Source organism: Anthonomus grandis, chromosome 13 (genome assembly GCF_022605725.1).
Source record: "Anthonomus grandis grandis chromosome 13, icAntGran1.3, whole genome shotgun sequence".
NCBI lineage: Eukaryota > Metazoa > Arthropoda > Insecta > Coleoptera > Curculionidae > Anthonomus > Anthonomus grandis.
This window is the reverse complement of record NC_065558.1, coordinates 4152267-4170602: the sequence shown is the minus strand read 5'-3', so window position 1 is coordinate 4170602 and position 18336 is coordinate 4152267. Positions and strand designations below refer to the sequence as shown.

The 18336-nt window shown below is 32.5% G+C and overlaps 1 non-coding gene across 1 annotated transcript; it reads left to right on the top strand.

Moving 5' to 3' along the window:
* The first annotated feature begins 1312 nt into the window (after nt 1-1312).
* Nucleotides 1313-1385, top strand: Trnar-ucg (transfer RNA arginine (anticodon UCG)). The gene has a single exon. It is a non-coding gene; the product is annotated as a tRNA-Arg (tRNA).
* The last annotated feature ends 16951 nt before the right edge of the window (nt 1386-18336 follow it).

Below are 18336 nucleotides of genomic sequence, written 5' to 3'. Positions count from 1 at the left end.
TATATATTATCAAATTATTATAAAATGAGGAAAAAAACGATATTTTATTACTATGAATATGACATAATAATGGTGCCAAAACAAATTTTACGGTTGAGATTTTTTTTATTAAAAAAAATAAGGATATTCGGAAGTAATACTCCAAATAGTGTAATTATATAGGGTGTCCGGTAATATGAATGTGTTAGAAATGTAGACATAATCAGCTGTTTGTGACTGAAGATGGTTTTGAACCTTATTTTCGAAACTTTAAAGGATAAAAATTTGAAACATGTACCAATATTTTAGATAATATATTTTTTTATATCAATGATAAACGTAACAAATTGGATGGGACAGTACTTCAATTTTTTTAAATAATTATGTTTTTTCTTTAATTACCTTATTAAGTAAATACATAGGCTAACGAGAGAATTGTTTGGTTATTCTAATTTATTTGTATGGTTATTCTAGTAATTTGTCTGGTTATTCTATGGTAAATATAATCAGGTGTGTTATAGCGTCCCACAAGTTAATTACAATAAACAAAATAAAATGTATGTTAATTTAGGTACAGAATTTAGAAATGTACTAAAATAGTACAGACAAGAGACAGGTACACACCTATTTTAATTTAATGTATAGGTATCTAGTACCGATTTGTGTGTTTTTTTATTAATGTTTTGGTTGTTTACAAAATGTTTTTTCAAGTAATCAATGATAAATGAATTAATCAATAGCAGGTTTAGGACCTCATCATAATATTGTGAAAGTGAAAGGGGTTTTCCTAATGCTTTTTTAAATTTAATCATTGAACCTAAATTTTGTTTTTTTTAAACAGAAAGAGCCCTGAAGGTGCTCTAAATATAGGCCGAAACGTCGGTCAGTTCTTCCAGAATAAAATCGATCTTATTTGAGGTCCTGAACCTGCTATACTTTCTCTACATAAAACAAATAATATTTTATAAAGGCTACAATTCTATTTTTGCAAATTTAAAAAAAAATTATTCAGGTGTCGTTCTGATTGTACTTTTTTAATACTTTTTTTGAAGAAATATTTATTGACAGGATCATATAAAAAACCATGACGTGTATATCTAAAAGGAAAATTTATTACGAATTATTACATCAATCTCCAACTTTACTACATGTATATTATCTAAAATAAACAGTCTAAAATAAAAACTCAAAAATCTAAAGCATTTTACTATAAAAACCAATAATTTTCATTTAAATTACTTAAATTCCAAATTATTCCAAACAAATCTATGATAAATCAATAAAACCGTTATATGGAGGCTTATGTATTGTATCGGAGCGAAAGTCTATCACAGACCGTGTGGCCTAATGGATAAGGCGTCGGACTTCGGATCCGAAGATTGCAGGTTCGAGTCCTGTCACGGTCGAAAACTTTTTTTCTTTTTAATTTGATGTATTAGACGTGAACAATATATTTGTAAATTATAATAAATATTTATTTTAATAATTATGTTTAATATTGTAAGTTTTTTTTTTATGGTCTATAATTAAGAAATTAAAGTGTAATAACTACTATGTAGATATTCCTAATCCAACCTCCAATTTCAAATCTGATTTTTGCATAAGATTTCCAGCTTTCCAGCTTAGTGGCTTATAGAATAAAAAAAGAAATTTAATAAAAAAATTGAAAATTGTACTCAGTGGCGCCATCTGCTCGCACTTTTTTACAGCAAAGAGTTTCTCTTCCAACCAACATCATATAGCAGCGTCTTGTTATTATACACCATATACACCACCCAGATATGGCTTTCCCTGTTCACCTTTAAATCCAAGTGACCTTAGGATACGTGTGGCGCCATCTGTGACCCGAATACCGAAGGTAACGAAATATTGACTTATTGATTTACAGATTTCGTCTCTGAACCTTTTAAATCCAATGACTTTAGCATAGATACATATTATATTGTTGTGACATTTATGTACAAACCGTATATGGATTTTGTCAGAAAGTTTCTTGGCGCCATCTATGTATTAGGAGGCAAATGTATTTATTGCCTTGATTGACAGATATTGCCGGTCACGCTCAAAGGTCAGTGTTTTATGGATTTTCGGATCTTAGGTCCAATAATAGTCAAGAGATGGCTCTCCTGGACTCTATTTGATATTTCCATGAATAACTTTTTACACCACCTTGTATTTAAGTAGTTAATTTATTAAATACAGAGTGAAGTTAAAAAGTAGTTAAACATGTGTCCTTGTTTCTTAATTGAGCGGTTGAACACAGTGTCGTATCAATTTTGTTGGACAACAGACCTTTTCCTATTTGTTTTTATTGAGAATACTGAGAATTCAGTATGGTAGCACAAAAAATTTGTCCAGTGGCGTAGCAAAAATCATTAAAAGAAAAGAAAAATAAATTCTCATTATTTACATATCTTGTGCCTTAAGGGGTTCCTTTTATAATATTTATTTATTGAATAAATGTACTAATGAAGTTTTCTTGTTGAAACCAGTGAAATATTAAATTCTACGATTTTGATCAGGAAATGACTTCATTATTCCAGGAATGTGAGCTACTTTAAGTGCCTGGCATGAACTTTTAAGTACTTCTAAACCACTTCCAGGCAGTTGGACTTAATGTGATTAAGTTTTGGCAACATTAATGAGTAATCTGAAAGTCATATTCCAGGAATGTGAGTTACTTTGAGTACCTAGCATAAGCTTCTATATACTTTTAAACGTATATAATTCTTCTAAATTAATTAATTAATTTTATAGGAGATTTCCTAGTCAGTTCTGTAGCGTACCTATAGCTTTCCATTTTTTTTAAACTTCTTAAATATTAACCCTATATTGCTTTTTTAATTGACAAGTCGATGAATTAGGAATTTTGTGGTTCAGACGTAGCCAAATATAGGGAGGATAAATAAATTCTATATTAACGGCTTTTTTTATTTAATATTCATATAGCTGCATTTATAGGGTAATGTAGCATGAAATTGAGACAGTTGAATATTTATATAATTTTTTTATTAAGCCTATGATGTAGATGAACATTTAGAACATAAAAATTCTCAAATTAGTTCTTTTACGTGATACCTTCATTTTTCTGATATAATTCGAATTTCGAAGTTTTTTTTGGTAAGTATTTATCGTACAGTAAAACCCTTATATTGACTGCATTTCTTCTCCTTTAATTGATTTGTATTTAAAAAATCCAAATATATCATGTAATAACCCTATATTATGATACCAACTGAGCCCTTTGCCTTATATTATGACAAAATTGTTATTTCGGGCATAACCAACCTTTACTCAACTTCCAATAACGGCACGTAGCACTTTGATACAGCGACAGCACCGGATATAACAATGCATTAGACATTAATAGGGGAGCGGGCGTAGCTTAGAAATTCAAATTTCGCCTCGAACCCGTAAATATTAAGGGACACATTAAAGCTAAATGCGGTCTAATTGTCTTCGGTTACGCCAATGATCGTCTTCGGTTTTGGATAATAATAGTCCATTAATAGAGTGTATATTATAGGCCATGAACGCCCTTTATCTTAACAGATGATAAAAAATTGGAAAGAAAGAGTTTTTTATTGACGTTATTTGCAGTTATCCTTTCTTTTAAATACGGATCTGCAGTGTTAAATCAGGTACGCTACAGGGCAACTTGAACCAAATTGCCAAGTGGTGCTCTGACAACAAAATCAAGATCAACCCTGCCAAAACTCAAGCGATCATTTTCCAAAAGAGACGCATCCCATATCAAGCCAACTTGACACTTGAAGACACCGAATTAGAATGGCAGGACAATGTGAAATACCTCGGAATAAACCTCCACAAGAGGTTGAACTGGGGAGATCACATTGCTGCCAACATAGCAAAGTGCAAGAAAGCAATGACACAACTCTATCCTATCCTAGGAAGGAAGAGCGAGATGCGACAAGAAACAAAGCTGCTTATAATAAAAGCAGTTATGAGAGCTCAGCTGACGTATGCCTCAACGGTGTGGGGGTATGCGTCAAAAACCAACATCAAGAGACTTTCATCCGCAGAAAACCAGTGCATTAGGACCACCCTAAATGCACCTTGGTTTATTAGGAACATTGATATACATCGAGACATAAATTGGACTTCCATTCGATCCCCCAATTTATACTCAACAAGGCCCAAAAATTCTATGAAAAACTAAGAAATCATCCATGCCAAGATCTGCAACACCTAACAAACTACGATCCAGCAGTAAAAAGACAAAGACGGGTCTATTATAAAAGACCCAGGGATTTGTTTACAAGCATCCCAGAAATGATTGAAGAACTACGAGCCCTGCCGTAGAAATACGGAGATACAGGGAAGAGACAGCACTCTGAAAAGAGGCGCTCTTCTAGAAAAGAGCAAGAGGCAACCGAACATAGAGGTTCCGGTTAAGCAGGTTTTCCGACCCGTAACCGGGCAGTGGAGGTGAGAGGTCAAACCTTGCTTGGTGAGTGGTTTAGTGGGTATTTCTATCTAGGAGAGTCCCACACTACCCAGCTCAAGCTGGGTGTGCGTAAAAGAGCATTCCCTCACCTTACCAAACAAAAAAAAAAAAAAAAATCAGGTATATCTGCAGCTCTATACATATCCTTTTAAAACCCATTTAGCAACAGTGAAAAAGAGAACTAAATAGAAAAATAGTAAAGTAAATTTTATTTACCGCAAAAATGGGTCACCGCGGCCATATTTTAATGAAACTGCGACAGGACAACAAGTACATGAACGTGAGCAGCACGGAAAATATTTTTGTTGTTTTTAAATGAAAAGCGCCCTCGCTGGTTTCACCCGTGAAATATATGTGTGTTGTGTTTAGGGCATGTCTCAAATATATTATATTTCACTTTGTTTTTGGACCTTAAAGAATTTTAAATTATTACCCTTGTTTTAAGGGTTTCGTATATGTAAGTCGAATTTTAATGAACTTAAAAAAAAACATTTTTTTTAAACGATTTTTGCGGTTAGAGTCGGTCATAGATTATCAATTTTTCACACATAGTCATATTCCTTTTCTAGGCTTTAATTTTTTATAGCATTTTCACTCTCTGTACAAGCCTGATCAATTTCTTCATCTATCTGCCACTGACCTGACTTGGCCTTTCTGAGTTCAATTTATTTGGTTATAACTCTAATGGTATGAGTAAATGTAAATATTGAACTATCTGAAAAATTTTGAGTATTGCTGAAATGTTTAATTATTGCTATAATTTGTAATAATTGGTGGTTTTATATAACAAAGTTTGTTAACAAAAGGAAAATGTACTGACTTAAGCAGTAAAAAACTTAAAAGTTTATAATTTAAAATAAATTTATTTTGGCATTAAAATGTTGCTACATTAACGGGCTTGAAATTTAATTAAACATTTGTCAAAATAATAAACTGTTTGCATATAAATACAGGTTGGTCGCAAAGTAAGAAATACATTCTAATATAATATCTCGTAATTTTATTTTTAAATTGCTTATATTATTTTTTTCGGGGCATATTTTGCGAAAAAAAAAGTATACAAGGTGTCTCAAAAAAGCTGTGCTAATTTTTTTTTTCAAATTGCAACCTCATTTTTTAATTGCATTTTTGAATTGCCCTTATAATTCTAAACATTTTTTTATGTAGCATGTGCTATACCTAAGTTCAAGCGTTTTGAAGTTGAAGAAAAACGTCATGAAGAACAAGAAAAATTTTAATATTTTTTAAAACAAAGCTTAACTTTAAAAATAATTTTAAATCAGCAAATGTTCAAAATGTCCTCCGTTAGTCAACTATAGAGCCTAATCGATCTACAAATTCCTGCTGTACATTTCGAACCATTTTGGCCGTTATGTTCGACGTATTTTTTGACGGATGCGTTGTTTTAAATCATGTAGATTTGCCGGTTGGCTTTTAAATAACTCTCGTTTAAGGTATCCAAAATCTACCAATAATTGATTTTTTTTGCGAAATTGAACTAACTATATCAGCAGCTTCTTGGTATCAACTACATCACGAAGACACCGGGTTATAACGAGATCCGAGCAGAACTTAGGGAAAAAATAATTTTTGGACCTCGTTTTTGAGTCCAAAAAATGCGATATCTCGACTATTATAAGAGCTACGACCTTGCTGAAGGTCTCGTTGCATTCAAAAGGACGAAACTAAGACATAACCGTTAGAATTTTTTCGATAGAGCCCATAGGAGCTGAGATATCTACCTCTAAAGTTTGGCATTTTTAATTTTTCGAGTATACCCCCCTCCGTATTAAATTTTTCAGCAAAAATTGATTTTTTCGAAATTGAAATAACTATATTGCCGGCTTCTTTGTATCACCTTTATCACGAAAACACCGGGTTATAACGGGATCTAAGCAGAACTAAGGGAATGAGAGCACTTTGAAAATTTAGAAAAAAAGTCATTTTTGGACCTCGTTTTTGAGCCCAAAAATGGGCACCAAAAATGCAATATCTCGGCTACTATAGGAGCTACGACCTTACCTAAGGTCTCGTTGCATTCAGTAGGACAAAATTAAGACACAACCGTTGGAACTTTCTCGATAGAGCCCGTAAAAGCTGAGATATCTACCTCCAAAGTTTGGGATTTTTAATTTATCGTGTATCGAATTTTTCATCAAAAAATATTCTTTTTCGCAATTGAACTAACTATATTGACGGCTTCCTTGTATCACCTATATCACGAAAACATCGGGTTATAACAAGATCCGAGCAAAACTAAGGGAATGAGAGCACTTTGAAAATTCGGAAAAAGTAATTTTTGCACCTCGTTTTTGAGCCCAAAAATTGGCATCAAAAATGCGATATCTCGGCTATTATAAGAGCTACGACTTTGCCGAAGGTCTCGTTGCATTCAGTAGGACAAAATTAAGACACAACCGTTGGAATTTTCCCAATATACTCCATAGAAGCTGACCTATCCACCTCCAAAGTTTGAGATTTTTAATTTATGGATATGTATCGAATTTTTCACCAAAAAATTTTTTTTTTCGAAATTGAACTAACTATAATGACAGCTTCCTTGTATCATCTATATCACGAAAACACCGGGTTATAACGAGATCCGAGCAGAACTAAGGAAATGAGAGCACTTTGAAAATTCGGAAAAAGTAATTTTTGGACCTCGTTTTTGAGCCTAAAAATGGGCACTAAAAATACGATATCTCGGCTATTATGAGAGCTACGATCTTGCCGAAGGTCTCGTTGCATTCAAAAAGCCAAAACTAAGACAAAGCCATTAGAATTTTCCCGATAGAGCCCATAGAAGCTGAGATATTTACCTCCAAAGTTTGAAATTTTTCATTTTTCGGGTATACCCCCCCGTATCGAATTTTTCACCAAAAAAATGTTTTTTTCGAAATTAATCTAACTATACCAACCTTTTCCTTGTATCACGTACATCACGAAAACACCGGGTTATAACGAGATCCGAGCTGACCTAAGGGAATGAGAGCACTTTGAAAATTCGGAAAAAGCAATTTTTGGACCTCGTTTTTGAGCCCAAAATTGGGCACCAAAAATGCGATATCTCGACTATACAATGTACATACGTATTGATACTTTCAGTCTTATGTTTTCATTCAATTCTGAGTTACGAGGACCAAATTTACCGTTTCTGTCTGATGCATTCTTATTGAAATCGGACTGTCTTTCTCTAACCGTGGTTTCCTTTTTAACTAAAAGTGAGTCCGCACTTAAACCTGAGTTAGCCAGACCTGTATAAAAGGGACTTAAGAGGTGAATATAAGACTTCGGTTTTTTTTGACGCTAGTTATTAAATTTAAAATCCAACGTTTTGGCCCTAATTGGTCGTCATATTTTTTTATGAACCCTTAAGATCCATCTACAGAAAATTTAGCTAGTATACTTTATCTTAAACCTAAATATTTAAACAAATATGTCTGACAATGACAATGTGTCAGAAAAAGACAGACTTACGTCAATATTAATCTATAACCTCGTTTACTATTAAAGAGGAACTATTTGAAATCTGCCCGGTGCCTTCGCCAATTTATAAGAGTTATTTCAAATTCTACTGGAGATACTTTTGAGTGTTAAATGCATGAATTTTAAAAGCTGCTTTTTTATTTTATGAGACTATAAAATATTAAAGTTTCTCTTAAAACTCCTAAAGATATTTGCTAGTTAATAAACCGCATCACTTTTTTCCGATTTAGTCTATTGGAACTCCCATGGTTAAGCTCAAAAGCCCATTCCGACCTAAAACACGAAAATCACACAGAGAGTCATAAAAACATCCCGCCCAACATTCCTTCATAATTTGAATTAATTAAAATATACATACGGCAATTCTCGTTTTCAGACAACCCTTTTCCCCATATACGTTTCAATTAGGTTTTACCATTACCCCGGTTATTTCAAATTAGAATTCTCATTTTTGGTGGCGATTATCATAACGATTCCCTTCCTTTCTCTCAATATCCTTAATTTCCAGAGGTGTAATTTAGAATTTTAGGATTCGTTTTAGGTGAGAAAATGACTTTTTTATTCATCATTTTAATTAAATCATCATTTTAATTAATTCATCTTTAAGTGCATGGAATTGGTTTATGAATAATTAAAAGACTCTTACAGGCACTCAAAGTACCTCAGACTTTTAAAATAGATGCTCAGTATACCTTCAAGTACATGGCTCATATTCCTAGAAGAACCTCTCAGGTTACTTTCAAGAGAGTTTCTACTTTTAAGTGCTTGTAATAAATTAATAAATATTAAAGAGCCTCTTATAGGCAGTCAAAGTGCCTCAGATTCTTAAAATAAATTATCGAGTGCCTTCAGATACGTGGCAAGAACTCAGATTCTTAGAATAAACTCTCAGATTACTTTAAAGTGCCTGGAACAAATTTTTAAGTATTTAAGAGCCTTTTACAGGCAGCTAAAGTGCCTCAGATTCTTGAAATAGATCCTCTGTTTGCCTTCAGATACGTATAAATAACTTAAGAATACTTAAATGACTCTTGTAGGCATTTTGAGTGGCTCAGATTCTTAGAATAAACTCTCAGATTACTTTCAAGTGCCTGGAATAAATTTATGAGTATTTAAGAGCCTTCTAAAGGCAGTAAACGTGCCTCAGATTCTTCAAATAGATTTTCAGCTTACCTTTAGGAGCATGGAGTAACTTAGTAATACCTAAATGACACTTGCAGGCAGTCAGAGTGGCTCAGATTCTTAAAAGATACTTTTTAAGTACCTAGAATAAATTAACTTAAGAGTACTTAAAGGACACTTGTAGGCATTTAGAATAGCTCAAATTCTTAGAATAAACTCTCAGATTACTTTCAGGTGCCTGGAACAAATTTTTGAGTATTTGAGAGCCTTTTACAGGAAGTCAAAGTGTCTGAGATTCTTGAAATAGATTCTTAGTTTGCTTTCAGGTGTCTGGATGAAACTTAAGAATACTTATAAGGCACTTACAAGTAATCAGAGTGGCTCACATTCGTAGAAGATACTTTCAGATTAGTTTCAAATACCTGGAATAAATTTATGAGTATTTAAGAGTTTTTTACAGGCAGCTAAAATACCTCAGATTCGCGAATAGATCCTCTGTTTGCCTTCAAATACGTATAAAGAACTTAATAATACTTAAATGACACTTACAGGCATTTAGAGCGGCTCAGATTTTTAGAATAAACTTTCAGATTACTTTTAAGTGCTTGGAATAAATTTATGAGTATTTAATAGCCTTCTATAGGCAGTGAACGTGCCTCAGATTCTTAAAATAGATTTTCAGCTTAGGAATACTTAAATGACACTTGCAAGCAGTCAGTGGCTCAGATTCTTAAAAAATACTTTTAAATTACTTTCAAGTACCTGGAATAAATTTATGAGTATTTATACGTATAAAGAAATTAAGAGTACTTAAAGGACACTTGCAGGCATTTAGAGTTTCAAATTACGTTCAGGTGCCTGGAATAAATTTTTGGGTATTTAAAAGCCTTTTACAGGCAGTTAAAGTGCTTCAGATTCTTGAAATAGATCATCAGCTTACCTTCAGGTGCGTGAAAAAAGGTTACTAACTCTATAAGATTTTTCTAGGTAGTCAGACTGAATCAAATTTCTAAACTAGACTCTCATATTACCTTCAAGTGTCTGGTAGAAGTTTGTAAGTATTTATTAGAGCGTTATAAGTGTCTCATATTCTTAGATTAGATTATTGGTTTGATTGATGGTATTCCAGACATATTCCAAGATTGCATACTTTTTCAGTACTTAATTAATTTTCGTGTCTTTCAGGTAGTTTATCGTCATGTTTTATTTCTTCCAGGCATTACTTTTTTTTTAGGCATTTGACAAAAATTTTAATTTTCGGGATTTAGCAGTCAATTTTAGGTTTTTTCTAGATATTATACGTCATGGTTTGTACCTTCCGGGCTTGTATCTTTTCCAAATATTAGAAATAATTAATCAAGTTCTCCAGGCATTTGACTGTGATTTTTTGTTTGCTGTTTTATGGTTTCACATGCTCTTAAAGGCATTTCTTTCATTCTTTCAGGACTTCCATAGAATTTTTTTCTATTTTCGACTTTTTAAGTAACTGGAAATTTTTTTCATCTTTTTCGGATATTTGGCTTTATCGTCATGCTTTACATTTGCCAGAGATTAAAAAAACATTTTATCCAGGTTTTTGGACTTATTTTCCTGAATCAACGTAATACTATCCAGAGATTTGACAATAATTTTCATGGTCTTTCAGGTCTATTTTTGTGTATTCTAGGATAGATAGTAAACATAATTTATCACGCCTTTTAGATATTTAAAGTTTGTCAGGCTATTCCGTTTTTCAAGTATTTCATGTCACCATCATTTATATTACTTCAAGAATTTAACATGGTTCCAAATAATGTTTTCCCAATATAAATCTTTTCGTGTTATTTTTTACTTTTTCGAGGCTTAAGTAGTTTTTTTTTTAGCATCCAGGATCTAAATTGCTATAATCAAAATTTTTATCATATGCCTCATAATCCTTCTTTTAGTGCGCCTCTATATAATGCCTAAGATAAGCACCCCATTATATAAAATTAATTATTTCTTGCCCGTTAAACAAACGGTTATTACTCATAAAAAGATAATGGCCCTCTAATGGCCTAGTTCACACACCTGATATTTCGCTAGAAAATAATTGCACCTTTTTCCATTAAACTTTAAGGCACCATAAGTGATTTTCAGCTTTGAATTTATTTAATTTTTAATCGGATATTCCGAAATGGAAAAAGTCGCGCTTTTAAACGCCACAAAAGGGCTTTTAATGGACATAATGGATCTGACAAGTCGTTTGAATTTCTATTTTGACTATAGGGAGCCGCTTTTATTGATTTTTTATGTTAGGGCGAGGTACCTTCAAATTGGGCATTTCGTGACTTATCTGCGTTAAATCTTTCGCACGAATTTGCCAGAAGTTGATATATGAAACAATGGGGAAACGGAGACGGTAAGGGGGTGTTTCTCAGCAGATTTTTATCAAGAAATATGCCTAAAAGAATAATTATAAGAAACCTTTAAATAAGACATTTAGTGCCTTTCTGATGGATGGTTTAAGTTAACTAGCCCATTGTTCCAAAGATTTTTATTATATTCCAAGTTCATCCTTCACAACCCTAGATATTTTATTATTCTTAAATGGCCTTTAAGAATTTATTTATTGATAATTAAATAAAATCTACGCCAATGGGACTGTGCTAAAACCGAGCTTTAATAAAGAATAATTCAGTTGATGCCCCCTAAAGCGGTTTAAGTTTAATGTCTTTCTGCAGAAAAGGTCCTTATCTGTGCGAAGCAGTTATGGATTCAACCCATAATAAACGGAGAATTTAGAAGATATCACATGAGTAAACTGGATAAAGAGAAAACAAAAAAATTCCTTGGTAAAAACTGTCGGTGTTATATGGTAACATTACTATAGTACACTGTAATCTAGGTCGTTTTCCCCGAAAGTCCATAATGAAACTTTAAAGTTGGCCGGAGGTCAAATTATTGTAACGACTTAACTGTTCTTACCAACGTGCGGTGTGTTCAACTGTAAAATCTTATTTTAATGTTCCTGCTGAGGTTTTACTCGCCGGATACCGTTGCCAACTACTGATTTTCCAGTCGTTACCGTGAAACCTTAATAATAAATTGGCGCTGTTTTTGTCAACCGGAACATTTTCCAGGAAGGTGTTTTATTTTAATTCTGCCATACGATTAAGTTTTTATATATATATATATATATATATATATATATATATATATATATATATATATATATATATATATATATATATATATATATATATATATGTATATATCCCTAAATATATATATATATATTTAGGGAGTTGAAATAAGTCAGGCGGAAATAGGTAGAAAGGAATCCCAGGTGAGATAAGGAATTCTTTTAAAATCATCTGGTAAAAATAATATTAAATTTTTCATATTTTTTTGGACATATTGTAGTACCATTTTTACTGTTCATTTAGATATAAATTAAAACACAGAAATATTCAAATGATTTATTACACACTAAATAAAGTGACTTAAAACACTAGAAACATTTATTTACACTGTATTTATTTCGCGCGAATATTCAAACCGAACCCTAGCAGCGAAGGCTCCATATATATTAAGTAGGCCACTGTTGCGGAAGATTCACCAACCTTCTATGTCTCTCACGAGATGTCGCCAGGTGTTCCCGCTCGCTCCATCTTTGTTGCACCTGTGGATCTAGATGGCAGACGAGATGATTGGGCTGTTACTTCTTCCATAGAGTTACCTTTTGCGAATATCAAGGCATGTTTTATCATTACGTGATCTAATGTATATCATGTTCTGATATGAATTTGCATGTTGAATGTTAATTAAACATAAGTTGGTAAATTTCTTTGCACATATTACTAAGCTCCCTGATGTTAAATAAATAATTTATCATACCTAATTATATCTAAATATTTATCATAATATTTATTATACCTAATATCATAATTTATGAGATTGACATGATGATTCAGGCGTCAAAAAAGAGTCAAATGATTTTTTTTTTAATGTTTTCTTTAAATAGATCCCCCATTTCATTTTCAGACTACTACTACAAGTTCTTCTAAATTTTGTACTTCTTATTAAGCCTAATGAATTGTATACGAACATCACCACTTGCATTAAATAATTTATGCTGAATCATTGTCAGGATCTTAACAAGCCTCGAATATATTAGAAGTTGCTTTTAGGCTTTCAGAAATCCTCTTGTTCATTGCCTAAACTCTAAGGTGCGACAAGGATGCAGCGAGAGGCCGGCACACACCTGGCGACATCTTTGGAGAGACGTGGAAGGTTGGCGAAACTTCCGGAACAGCCTTCGCCGCTAGGGGGTCGGTTTAAGTCTAAATATTGGCGCGACTTTTAAATCAAAATAATTAGTAAGATATAAATACAGTATAAATAAATGTTTTTTTTAGTGTAGGGTCATTATGCTTAGGGTGAACGTATGTAATAAATTACTTGACTATTTTGACGTATCGAATGTTTTAATTTACACCCAAACGAAGAAGAAAAACGCTACGATATGTTCGTCCTACACATTTTAAAACATTCAAAATTACAGCTGGGACTGAGATGTAAATGGTTTACAAGGCGCTGGTGGAATCCTTAATCGTACTGAATCGTACGACAGTTGCCTTAAACAACTAACCGTAGTTCAGAACTATATTATTAAAGTTATCTTAAAGAAGAACAAAAGGTACTCGACATCTCTCTTGTATTCTGAAAATGTTTCAAATATTAGAACTGTGTATATTTATTCGGTCTGCCTACTTATTTATGCCAAGCCATCCTCTGCTGCAACAGTTAATCACTCCGATAGAATTAGAAATAACGTCAATAAACATCTTGTTATACCAAGCAGTAACTCTAATATTAATTTAAGATTCTTTAATTACTTAGCCCCTAAGTTCTACAACTTGCTGCCTGTTAATATTAGGAACATACAGAAATAAAATATTTTTAAGTAACAATGTAACAATGTACATTTTATAATTGAAAATTTAAATTCAAACATTTATTGATTTTAGTTAAATTAGCTACTAATTTTACAATATTTAAATCTATATAGTGATCATAACTGCACATACAGTTATTTATATTTAGGTGTAGTGTAAATATTAAGACAAATGTAATTAATTCTAGGATTACCTGTGTAACATATTGTAAATTTTGTCAGTAATATATTCATTCATTCATTCTTTGTTAAGGTTCTTACATGGAGCATTCATTACATAGAGTCGTTGTTATATAAATTATTGATGATAGCCACACATGGCGACATCTTTGGAGACACGTGAAAGATTGGTGAATCTTCCGGAACAGTAGTCGCTAGAGGGCCAGTTTAAGTCTAGATATTGGCGCGTCTTTTAAATCGAAATAAGTAGTAGGCTTGTTTAATCTATATTAGTAAAGTAAGGTGACCTATAGAAAATACCTTTGCTGTTTATAGTTCCAACAATTTTCAACTGTACTCAAGTGTGCACGTCGCCAGAACCCATAAAAAAGTCTATGTAAGTGTGTCACATATATAACAGATTGATGGCATCACGTTTAGGAAGCGACTACAGCGCCCCTTCGCAGCCATTGGAACAATTTGAAAAATAAATACGAATAATCGATATTGCACGTAGTTACAATACCGACTGAGTTATGTCAAGAAAAACGCGGGATATTCGAATTCAGTATAAGGTGGAAGATTTAAATTTAAGACGTGCAGGTACTACAGATTCATGACCAATATATATGGCAAATTATTAGAGATAAGAAAAAGGTTATATTGAGAGAAAATATGTGAATATTAGAGCTAAATGAGTTTTCAAATCTTTCCCAGTACATTAAAAAGAGATACAATTTCACTCATCTTTATTTACGAGTCGTTTTTTCATGGACTGAGATTCTCAGTCTGAGTTTTATTTATTTCTGCTAATATTCCTTTTGTTCAGTTATCGATTCAGTTTTGTTTTTTTTTAATGTGGGTGAATTATTATATATTATATATTATATTATTATTATTATATCGGAATAATCATGTTCATTGTTATGCAACTTATTATATTAATCTTTGTGCTAGGAATTTTCTTTGGACATACACAGTTAACTTCTTTTAAATGATCATGTGAATGATTCTTGATCTTCATAAAGAACACGACTTATGACAAAAAGGGCAAATTTAAATTTTCTAACCATTTCTTTCATATTATCAAATCTTAAGGAACAATACAATTTTTTTTTGTTGTTGTGACATATTTTTTTGGAAATGAAATCTAATAGCCATTAAGACAATACAGCAACAGGCACCCACAGTTTATTCAGTATATACTAATTCCATTTTGTTATAATGTCTAATATTTTTTTATTTGGCAATGATTTTACATGTGAACACAAAACATTTAGTTATTGTCGTAAAATATAAATAACATTAATAACAACACGTATTATGCCTCTTAAAACTGGTTTTCCTTATTTTTCACATTAATTACAGGCAATAAACTTAAAAATCTTTAATTAACATTAGAAGATGCTCTCCAGTTTTTCACGAAACAGACTACTACACTTTGACTAACTAAATATCAGTAATTAAGAAATTTAGTATTAGACTGAATACATTACAGTTTCAATTTTTAAAAAAACCCACAACTAGAAAACCTATGCAAATGGGGAAAATGTAAAATGCTGAATCATGAAAAAAATTAATATCAAGTCCCAGTGACGGTTGCGCCGCACTTTCTAGTCATTGGAACTATTAACTGCCAAGTATCAAAAATAAGGTGACCAAAACGTGCATCATTTGACGCCTCTCTTATATTACCTTCTCTATTCCTGACCCGAAAGGTGCGATAAGGATGGAGCGAGCGACAAGCACATCTGGCGACATCTTTGGAGACACATGGAAGGGCCGCGAATGTTTCAGAACAGTGGTCTGAGCAGTCACCGCTAGGAGGCCAGTTTAAGTCTGGTTATTGGCGCGACTTTTAAATTGAATTTAATAAATACAGTGTAAATAAGTTTTTCTAGCAGCTTTAAGTCATATGTAATAATTCAATCCACTATTTCTGTGTATCGAGCATTTTACTTTACACATAAACGAATCATTTTCTACTTCTTCGTTAAGGTTCTTATATGCGCTTGTCAAATTAAATTTCTGGATGTAATAATAACATCTTATCCTCTCTCGCCCCTATATGTGCACCCTAGAACCCTTACAAAAGCATAATTTACTAAATCAAATATGTTTAACCATCTTAGATCAAGTCCTTCGTCAAAAATTCTTATTGACCCACGTAAAGATTAACTCAATTAGTAATCAGTCACCCCCACAGAAGGGTCCCTGATTGCATCGATGGACGTTCGAATTAGAGTAAACAATGTCGAGGAAAATTTTCCCTGAAGTGGACAGAATTTTTTGATTCGGAAGAAATGCACCGGACGGAATACTAAGACACCCTCTGGCAAATTTTTCTTTATAAAATAGTTTCTTTTCCAGGGGAAACTACTCTACCACATAATATAGAACGGAGAGGTCATACATTTTGGAAAAGCAAGCAATTCAACACATTAACCCAGTTTTACAACAGTCACGTTCGTTGAGGGTAAGCGGCTGCATCAAAACATGTGGGACTCCAGGGGGCAGGAGGAGAAGGAGGAAGAGGAAAAAATATTGGAGGTCGGCCAGTTTAGGACAAGCCGTATAAAGATCTCAAAATAACAAAGTGAGGCGAACTACTGGGAGTTACTGCGGTTAGATGGAAGAAGTATTGTTAATAAAATATCTGGGGTAAACGAATCTATTGGGAGTTGAGAATTTAATGACTGTAAAAGAGAGGAACTTATTTAACTGGAAGAAAATATACACATTCTTCATTAAGAATGTACTGCATTGGAACTAATTCAATTTTCACACTATTTAGTATGTATTTATGAAGCCCTGGTATTTTTTTGCCGTAATGAATTAATAGAATTCACGCCCCGTTTCCTTGCTGTCACCCGAATGGAAAAGCACGTTTAATGCTGGATCACGCACAGGAACATTTCCAAGACGGATGGTGGAAAAAGGTATCACGCAACCGACGCGAAAAATGCCCGTCAAATAGGAAGGTTTTGATTAAGGTCTTGATTAAATGTTATTTTTGTCTGGCGGGGTGCAGTGGCTTTATTTTAATGAAATTATACATTGATCAAAACGACAAACGAAATACAAAGGAATTTTTTTTACTAGTAGCGATCATTTTTTTTAATTTAAGCAGTTGAATCGTTGGATGTAAGGATCCATAGATAAAAGTCGAGATTTAACTAAATTGGCCATAAAATGTTTTGACAAATATGTTGACTTCTTAAAGGTACTCAAGGTTATACAAGATTTAAATTATAAAAAAATAAGTTAGATGCATTAAATGCTTTAGAAATTTAATGTTATGTAATATGGGTTTTCATATAAAATTATGAAATATTTTTTCTTGGTTTGCTGTTATTTTAAATAGATTCCATTTTTTTTAAAAATTTTCTTTAAACTTGTATAGATTTTATTTTTAATTACTGTGTTTTTCTTTTTTTTTCTAATTTTAATAAATGACTAGTAAACTAATTATCGGTGATATCAATATAATTCAGTAGAGACCATACTCAAATATAAATATTTTTCTTTGCAAGAGATAGTAGTCAGGCAGCACTTAATTTTGTCTTAAATAAATTCTCTAACAAAGCAAAAATCACTCCATAGTCGTTAGAAACGATTTTTGGCAATTAAATTTAAAAAAATAGCTTGAAAATTAAAACAATTACGAAGAACTTAGGGCTTTCTATGGACCATGAACTTTGCTTTGTTGATTAGTCCCTACAAAAAGCATTTTATTACAATTTAAAATTAGCAACAACTGCCGTTGTTGATAGGGTATTTTTATTGTTTTCTTATTTATCCTTTTTCAATAAAAAAATTATTTTAGTCCTCAGTGTTATCACATTTCAATAACTCTGATATTCTTTACGGTCCCTGGAGAAAAAAATCAAAACTCCCAGTCTCAGTCTCAAAATGTCTTTTTAATTATTCAGGTGACATGTTTCCCGGTGTTTTCGTAATCTAGATGATCAGAATAAGATGCTAGTATACATAGTTTGATTTCGAAAAAAATCAATTTTTGGTGAAAAAATTCGATACGGGGGGGTATACCCGAAAAATGAAAAATTCCAAACTTTGAAGGTCGATATCTCGGCTTCTATGGGAGGTATCGGGAAAATTCCAACGGTTTTATCTTAGTTTCGTCATTCTGAATCAAACGAGACCATCCGCAAGGTCGTAGCTTTTACGATGGCCGAGATATGGC